The 10,000-nt window shown below is 35.5% G+C and overlaps 1 protein-coding gene across 6 annotated transcripts in view; it reads right to left on the bottom strand.

The window, feature by feature from the left end:
• LOC122632415 (GATA zinc finger domain-containing protein 14-like) overlaps positions 1-10,000 on the bottom strand; it is a 144,977-nt gene that overhangs the window by 60,955 nt on the left and 74,022 nt on the right. The gene's annotated exons all lie outside the window — the stretch shown is intronic.

Below are 10,000 nucleotides of genomic sequence, written 5' to 3'. Positions count from 1 at the left end.
TGAAAAGGGAGGAAAAATAAGAGAACAGTTGGATAATCGGAGGTACGAAATATTGTCCAAGCGAATAAGAGGTACTCGTGGTCGCGAATAAAAGGACGATCATTTTCTTAGGGACGTACTCGTTAAGAGCTATGGAGCGGAAAAATTGGAACGATCGTGTTTTATATATATATATATATGTATATGAATGTGGGTATATATGTGTGTGTATATACATACATACATACATATATGTATATACACATACACACATATGTATATACATACATAAATATATACATACAGGAAGAAGTATGTAGAGTACAAGAAGAATGGAAAAAGTATAGAAAGAGAGATGGAGTGAAAAAAAAAGAAAAAGACAGAAAAAGGAAGGGATAGAAAAGGGATAGAAAGAGGAAGAGCGAGGGTGAGGATATATCCTCGTGGAAATTGGCGACGTGTATGGTGTTTTCCTCCCTCGTAGGATCCCTCATAAATACAGGAGTTGTATGGTACGTAACTAGCTCCTGGTAGAAGGAGGAAAAAAAAAGGAAGAAAGAAAGAAAGAAAGAAGAATGGAAAGGAAAGAGGATAAGAAAAAGAAAGAGATAGGTAATAGAAGACAAAGAAGAAGAAGAAGAAGAAGAAGAAGAAGAAGAAGAAGGGATGCAGTTGTTTCTCGAAAAAGACGAACTGGTAAGAAGGTATAGGGGTGCTTTTATGGCGACTAAAAGATTCGATCGTTCTTTTTCTTTATCTATCTATCTATCTATTTATCTATCTACATTTATCTATCTTTTTCTATCTATCTGTCTATCTTTATTGCCTTGCCTTTTCATTCGTGAATCTAAAGCATATTTGTTTTCGAAAACGTAGCGGTTTCTTTCGATTTATTTTTCGAACATGTAACACTTTTTTATAAAAAGAAAATTTAAATCAAGGAACAAGAGTCGTCTTGGAATTGAAAAGTCAAAGGAATTGAAAAATAAGAGGGAAAAAAGAAAACGGACTCATGACAAAAGCTCCCTTTCGTGTCGCTCGATAAACTCTCTCTTCAGAATGATTGTTTCTTCTTCATTTAAAAATGAAAAATAAATAAATAAATAAAAAATGATCATATGAGAAAAAAGGGCAAGCGAAAAAGAAAAGAAGCAAGAGTTACGTTCGTTCTTAAAACTTCGTAATATCTTAAATCTTATGAAAAATTTTTGTTTATGTTTGTATAAATACATATACAAATTTAATAGTAATATATATATATATATATTTCTTCTTAGTTTATTTTCTAATATTTCTGAATTAATTTCATTTAGAATTTTCTGATTTTTTGTGAATCCTCGAGACGAGTCGAAGTCTCAGACTTCTTCGCGCTCTTTCATTCCCTTTTCGAGAAGGTTCACCCTTTGCGATAAAGGGTAAGGGAAGAAATAAAGTGGAGTGAGAAACGGCGAGTCTCGTTTCACCCCTCTTTCACCATTTCCTTTCTTTTTTTGTCTCTCTCTCTCTCTCTCTCTCTCTCTCTCTCTCTCTCTCTCTCTCTCTCTCTCTCTCACTCTTTTTCACCACAGAAAATCGCTTGTTCTTGGATGAGACAAAGCCAAGCATTAGGTGAACACCCTCATCGAATAGCAATATGTTAAGCAACCGAGAAGTTCTATCGTTAAGTCACACTTCGAATTTCTGAACCTTTCCTTCTTTATTTTTCCTTTCTTTCTTTCTTTTTTTTCTTTCATTTCTCTGATTCCGTCTTTTCCCCTTTCCGCCATACTCGCGAATATTCGATCACGTGGAATATTATAATTCAACGCGCGCGTTCTGAATTTTTATATTTTATTTCACGATGATTTTTTTACGATTTCATGTTCCTCCTTCTTTCACGCCTGTTTATACAGTGTCAAAAAAATATTGATCCACCGAATGAAAGTTAAAAAGAAATTTTTTCAAGCTTTCAAGAAAGAAAGAAAATTATTATATTGTGTGGTCAATAATCAATTTGACAAATAATAATAACGACAATAATAATAATAATAATAATAATAATAATAATAATAATAATAATAATAATAATAATAATAATAATAATAATAATAATAATAATAATAATAATAATATTTCAATATTAATCATTTCCAAGAAGAAATTTATTTTTGTAATAACGACGCTTTTATATTTTTACTTTTCATATCTAAATCGTGTTAAAAAAAAAAAAAAGAAAAAAAAAGAAAAGAAAAAATGCTTTCATACTTTCATATTCACAAAAGCTTTTTACTTTTCAATTTTTGTAGATCATTAAATTTCGTCGACAATTGTTTCATATCGAAGATCGATTTTATATGTATTCTAAATCACTTAGACAAATATAGGGAAAAGTTTGAAATGATTAACCCTGGGTATCTCGATAAGTACCATCCTATTTTCTTTTGAAAAATTCACTTTAACGATATCAAACCCTTTTCATCCCTTAGCACCAAAAACATCCATCTCTTTATCGACCTCCGTTTATCCTTCTATTTCCGTCGCAACCGACAAAGAATCTCCACCCTGACATTTATAGTATGAAATGAGTCCAGTCCATCGATCATATCTACACAAAGGATCTATTTTTATCGTCGCAAGATCGCAAGTAATGGACTTTACCCAAGGGGAAGGTCGCCGATATGGATCTTTTAGTCACGTCAATTCGTAGTCAATTTCAAAAGCCAACCTATGGAACTTTACCGTCTCTTATATCTCTTTAATCGTTATCTCGTCTTTGATTTCTGATTAATTATCAATAAGATCCTTAATTTAATTATATCAAAGATAACGTTCATTTAATCAATTAATACATTTCTCTTATCTTATGAATGAAGAAATACAAAAAAAAAAAAAAGAAAAAAGAAAAGAGAAGAACAAACTTTAACGCACCGAAAAAAATTTCTTTACGTGTCTACAAAAAAAATGTTATATAATGTTAAACTTATACAGTTTGGTTCGACATTTCCCAGATGATTATACAACTACAAGGGTTTGTCTAATAATTTTACTACTTGAAACTAATCTGCTTTAAAATATAATCATGTTATACTGGATATAATTTACATTTAAAGCGTGTATCATGAGAAAATATAATTTGAATGTTACATACCGCGTTACAGAGAGTTGAAAATAAAACAAAAAGAAGAAGAAATTAAAAGTAAGAAGTGAGAATTAAAAAAAAAAAAAAAAAGAAATAAGAAAAAAAAACGCACAAATAACAATGCCTACTGCGAAGTTAAACGTAGATGTGTCAGAGAGACGGAGAAGACGAAAAAAAAGAAAAGAAAAAAAAAAAAAAGAAAAGGAAAGAAAAGAAAAAGTCAACCTAAAAATCTAAGTTGAAAATCGCGTGCACATACGGACGTGCAAATACGAACTACGTTGGTGTAAACAGAAATGTGTCTCTCGTCTAGTTCGATTCATCGAAGAAGAAGAAGAAGAAGAAGAAGAAAAAGAAGAAAAAGAAGAATGCACATAGAAGAGAGAAGAACGCGAAGAAGAAATAGAAGAAGAAATATCGTCGTCGGGTTCGTGAAAGCTGTCTCCTCTCTTTCTTTCTTTCTTTTGCTCCGTTCTTTTCTTACCTTTTCTTTTTTCATCATATTTTTTTCCTCTTTTTTTCATGCGTTGCTCGAAAGCGCTTGGAAAAATGTGAATATAAGGGGTGGCCGGAAATAAGGTGGGAAGAAAGTCGGTGGGTGCGATCGAGCGGATGTCGCTCGGATGAATTTCTTTACTGAAGGGTGAGTTCGACGCCATTGCCAACGACCACCATCAACATCACCATCAACCCAGACGCCATAGTGCAATAGCTTACACGCATTACGCATCGCGGTCGAATGGAAAGACTTCGAATGCTTATGCGAAAGGAAAGAGGAGAGTTGGAGGGGAGAGAAGCAGAGGGTAGAGGAAAACAGATTTCCAGGATATTAACAACCCTCGAAACGCCATGTCGTATTCTAACATCCCCCAATGCCATGCGTTTTCCGTGTTCTAGAAGTTCCCCTATGTCGAAAGAGGAAAGAAAAAGAAAAAAGAGAGAATGAGAGAAAGAAAGAGGGGAGAGCATGTATGTGTGTGTATGTGTGTATGTGAGAGAGAGAGAGAGAGAGGGTTGGTGACCTCCGTGCGAGCTTCATGCATGAAAGCCTTCGAGCTATGGCATCTCGCACTTCTTCTTTTCCTTCTATCACGAGTTTCTTTCTCTCTCTCTCTCTCTCTCTTTTTCTCTTTCTCTTTTTCTCTCTATCTCTCTCTCTTCTTCTTTCTTTCACCGTCGTCAACTCCCTTTTTCGACGGTACCTTATTTAATTCGCGAGAGAAATATTTGAAGAAAATATCCTGTTCCTCCGTTGTCTATTCTTCTTAGTTCGATGGCATAATAAAGACCGAAGAATAAGAAGGAGAATGATAAGAGAACAAATTCTTGAATTTTTGAAACGTGAGAATTTAATCACAATGATATTTTCGATATACGTTAAATTGTTAAATAAAAATTTGTATTTTGTTAGAACAATATCCGAGAACTCTTTCAAATTTATTATTCGTTCTAAAACTCATTGTGTTTTCTTTTCTTTTTTTTTTTTTTTTTTTTGAGGAAATTTTAATTCTTTTCTTTTCTCTCTTTCCTTTCTCTTTTTACTTTCTTTGCCCTAAAGCATAAAATCTAACTCATCGTTATGAGCACGTCATTAGAATCCAATTTCGTTCTCGTCGGCCCTACGGAATCCGGCGATAATTGAAAATTAAGCTCAGCGGTAAAGCTTAGTGCGAAAGGTTTCCGATCGATGAGGTAAGTACATACGTACATGTATATATATATATATATACACACACTCATAGATAGAATATATATATATATATGCGTACGTATAAACTTGCCCCGACCCTTCCACTTTCACTTGGTACTGAATTATCATATCGTTGCGAAATGAAACGTGTCAGACGCATAAGTTCGCTTACGTACATACATATACACATACGTACATACATACGTATACACGTTTATACGTATGTACGTAAATACATTTTCCGTCGATAATAACACTAATACGTGAATTCTACGCGATCTAATGCGTTATCTATCATAAACATAGTTACCAAAGTATTTTCTAAATCTATAATTACTTTGAAAATAACTATCAAATAAAGAGAGAGAGAGAGAGAGAGAGAGAGAGAGAGAGAGAGAGAGAAGTGAACACCAACATACAATTATTTCGATCTCGATAACGCTTGTATGTAATAATATCGAAACGGTCAGTGAATCAGATTATCGGCTTATCTCATTCGAATAACAAGCTAGCTCGATAATAAGTATTATAAAAATACAGAGAGAAACACGAAGATATAGGGAGATGGGAATTGTGTGTTCGTTAAATGGCCTTTTATTACGAAGATATAAATCGAAATCCCATCATCGATATAAATCTCTCTCTCTCTCTCTCCCCCCCCTCTCCGCCTTTATACTCTTGTATATTATACAGAGAAATATCGACGTGAAAGTACGTGTGTGTGTTATGTATGTATATATATATATATATATATATATATATATATATATATATTGTATATGTGCGTATATGTGTATATACACATGATATACAGAACAAGAGAAAGAGAGAGAGAAAGAGAGAGAGAAAGGGAGAGAGAGAGAGAGACGATCATGAATATCGACGCAGCAGGCGTTAATCGAGTTGCGGTTGTTCGATAGACGGTGGCATCTCGAGAGGTGTGATATTTCTATAGATAATAGAAACAGTAATTCCATCTCTTTCTCTCTCTCTCTCTCTCTCTCTCTCTCTCTCTCTCTCTCTTTCTCACTCAATCTTTCCAATTCATCGTATCGTCACGAAAAACAAGAGATCGTTCGTTAGGTCGCAAAAATCGAAAGAAGATAAAGAAGACCAAAGCAATAAAGAGACAAGAGACGGAAATAGATAGATAGATAGATAGATAGATAGAGGGAGACCGGTTACAAGCTATTACGAACACGGATTGCCGACAAAGATTATCAGAAAGTACATAGGTAGCGTACATCGCGAGTCTTTCTGATGACGAGGGTGTCGCATTAATCCAACAACCCCCTGGCAGGCTAATTAGGCTCGGTCCCATAGTGGCTAATGGGCTGGTTGCTTCGAACGCGAGGCGGAATTAACTCGAATTCTCGATGGTTTAACAAGCTTTCTCTCTCTCTCTCTCTCTCTCTCTCTCTCTCTCTCTCTCTCTCTCTCTCTCTTTCGTTCTCACTTTGGTACTCCACCACTACGAATGCCTTATCGCATAGGGCTACGTAACGAGATGTAGCTCTGAAAAACGCGAATACTTTTCGTTCTGGGAAAAACGGAAGAGAAAGATAAAGAGAGAGAGAGAGAGAGAGAGAGAGAGAGAGAGAGAGAGAGAGAGAGAGAGAGAGAGAGAGAGAGAGAGAGAGAGAGAGAGAGAGCGGGTGAAAGAGAAAAAGGACGGGGAAAGGCGTGGAGAAACGAAGGGTCTATCCAGACTGAATCGCATTCGTCGACGGCTAATTCGTTTCGAAAACCGGAGGCGACGGAGCCAGTCAATTAGTGCCTTCCGTTCGTAATTTTACTGAAGGAGTAAAGAGAAGAGAAGAGAAGAGAAAGAGGGAAGGAAAGAAAGGAGAACTCTATCCTCTCACTTCGTCCTCTTTTGCCTGTGAACCATATGTCCAAAGTATAGAAGACGAAAAGAGTTTCTCTATAAATATGTGTGTATGTATATGGCTGTGTTTATATATATATATATATATATATATATATATATATATATATGAAAGAGAACGTACGAGTAACATTTTATACAGTATCGATTAAAATCCTCATCAATTTTTATTTCTTTGAGAGAAAGATATTCGAACGACACGTTCGTTATCGAGAACGATTCAAGATCAAATTTCATATAACTATCTATCCTCTTTTGCATATGGAGATATATAGCGTTTTTTTTTTTTTTTGTAAATGATGTGAAAATATACGAATTATTCGAGATGAACGAAGAAGCTTTGAAAATATTTCTGATTATATCCTCGCAGGTATGGAATTAATAAATTAACTTAATATCGTCCCTCTCTCCTTCTCGTTGAAAGAAGAAAGAATGATAAATTTTATGATAAAATTACACGACGTATTTCATCCCTCTTTCTCTTTCTTCCTCTTTTTCCGGTATTGGTATGCACGTTACTTTTTCACACTTTTTCATTGGTTTCTCATTTTCCTCTAGGCCTTCCTCCCAAGGGAAACAGAAAGCGAGAAAAAAAAAACTGAGAGAGAAAGAAAAAGAGAGAGAGAAAGAGAGAAAGAGAGAGAGAGAGAGAGAGAGAGAGAGAAAAGACTCTTTTTCTCTCTATTAAACGTATCACGAAGTGTAACAAACGACGAAGATTTAAGAGAGACGAAACAAGGTGGTTACTGCGAGAAGGGCAACTCCGGTGAGAAATAGAAAGGGAAAGAGATGAAAAGAGAGAGAAGGAAATAGTCTACTTTCCTTTCCAACATTCACCACCACTACTACCACTAGCAGCACTATCACCATAACCATCACCATTCTCGTCGAGATGGTTTCCTTACGAAAGGGGAGGCAAAAGCCACGTTTCATTGGAGAAAAAGCGACGGTGGCAGTTTTTAAAATTAAATTTCTCACACCGCCGCAATGGTGAGAGGAGATGGAAGCTTGGCTTCCGTGTGCATTGCTCTCTGGAACAATAAATAAAAGCCACGAGCTGCTAGTACCTTACCCCCCCACGGGAGCGGCATCAGCACCACCACCTTGTAGTGTTATGAAGGAGGATGGATATAGATGAAAAGAAAAGAAAGAAAAGAAAAGAAAAGAAAAGCAAAGAAAAGAAAAGCAAAGAGAAAAAGAGAAAAAGAGAAAGAAAGAAAGAAAGAAAGAAAGAAAGAAAGAAAGAGAAAAAAAGAAAAAGAGTAGAGAAAGGTAGCCGAAGAGGGCAAGTTCGCCTTCACGAGTACCATAATTTACGCTCCACTCGTTTCCTCCTCGTGTATACCTAACGTGTACGAATGAAGCATAAATTTAGCCGCGCCTTTCCACATTTCTTTCTTTCTCTCCTATCCTCTCTTACTTTCAGCAACAGGAAACTTAACGTTTAGTAGCATGAAAAGCCATGAAAAGGGAGACGAAATAGTAGAATATAAGAGAGAGAGAGAGAGAGAGAGAGAGAGAGAGAGAGAGAGAGAGGAAGGAAGAGTACACGAAAGCAGAAAATGTGGAAGAAGGAACCCAGCTGTTCTGGACATTGTAACGAGATGGTGTCGTAGTTGCTGTTGCTGTTGTTTTTGTTTTTGTTGTTGTTGTTGTTGTTGTTGTTTTTACTCTTGCTACTGCTACACTTACTTTTAGCTTCTCCAGTAACGAGAGCAAGGTATTAACGTGGATAACGATAAACATCATGCACGGATACAGAGGGCAAATGTTTCCAACCTGCGTTTACTAAACACCCACACACTCTAGTTTCCTTTCTATCCTTATTTACATATATACACATATACATGTACATACATACATACGACATGTATATTCGAAAGCAACGAAATAATTCGACCGTGTTAGACCGTACCAGTTTCCGACTAACGAAAATAATACGAATTAGACTTAACGATCCTTCATGATGTTCGCTTAGAATGTTCAATGCGATTGAACGAGCCGAATTTCATTCTTTCTTTCCTATCTTCTGTACTATATATCATTTCTATTGTTATTACTATGATTATATCCTTTGTTCGAAGTAATAAAATTTTGTTAAAAAATGAAATCGTCGATACTGATGAAAAAAGGGATATTAAAAAAAAAGAAAGAAAGAAAGAAAAAACAAATTGCTGGGTATGTATATTTCGATGGAGGAGAAAATCGATTGACAATAGTTTCAGTGAAACGACAGGACATCTGGTTCAGAACGTTGTGGTTGATCGTAAGGAGAATCAACGAGACAAAGAGAGAGAGAGAGAGAGAGAGAGAGAGAGAGAAAGAGAGAGAGAGAGAGAGAGAGAGAGAGAGAGATAAAGGACTGAATCGGTTCGACGAGGTGGAAATGCTGAGCAACCTAGAAATTGCCCACCTCCTTGTTTGTGGCCAGTCTGCGGGGTGGTTCCGAGCCAGGAACGAGTCGAAGTCGAAGTCAAACTCGTCCTCGTTGTTGGCCTTCGAGATGCTTGCATCGGCCATAGTAAGGGCTCCGAATTGGAAGCAGGCCGAGTTAGATCATTTCCTTTCTGTTCTCCCATATAGTTTTGAATGCAGCTTCGAGTATATATATATAGGATGTATATACACGGGGTGTTTCAATGATATCGTCTAATGCGATACGATAATTTACGAAATACATACATACATACATGTGTGTGTGTGTAAAATATAATTTTTGCTTTATACTTTTGAAAACAGTACTTTCATATTATTTACTTTTTATACATTATTTTCTATTAACTAATAGTTCCGATGATGTTCGTTTATATAAAGTGAATATCCTATATAGATACACCTGTACATATATGTATATATATCTAAATATATACACACAATACGTACACGCACTATATATAGACACATTACACACTCAAACACAAAATATACATATACACGCAATACACATATACATATATAGTTAAATGTAAATATTATTACTATTTATTACTGTTAATTAACAGTTTCCATGATATTCTAGTAGATCATTTACAATGAACACTATACACATACTATACGTGCATACATATACATATATATATATATATATGTATAGTTATGTATAAATTTATATAATGCCCATTGTCTTCGAACTACCGTCCAATCGTTCTCCTCGAACGATCGGACGATATTCTTCGTCCCTTGGTCTTCGGCTGTCGGTAAACTTCGATACTAGGATGGATGAAACCTTCTGATGGATCAACCCTCTATTACAATATACTATTCCCCTCTTCGTCATCACTCTCTCTTTCTCTCTCTCTCTCTCTCTCTCTCTCTCTCTCTCTCT

Source organism: Vespula pensylvanica, chromosome 1 (assembly GCF_014466175.1).
Source record: "Vespula pensylvanica isolate Volc-1 chromosome 1, ASM1446617v1, whole genome shotgun sequence".
In the NCBI taxonomy this organism is placed as follows: Eukaryota; Metazoa; Arthropoda; class Insecta; order Hymenoptera; family Vespidae; genus Vespula; species Vespula pensylvanica.
This window is presented reverse-complemented; position numbering and strand designations above follow the sequence as displayed.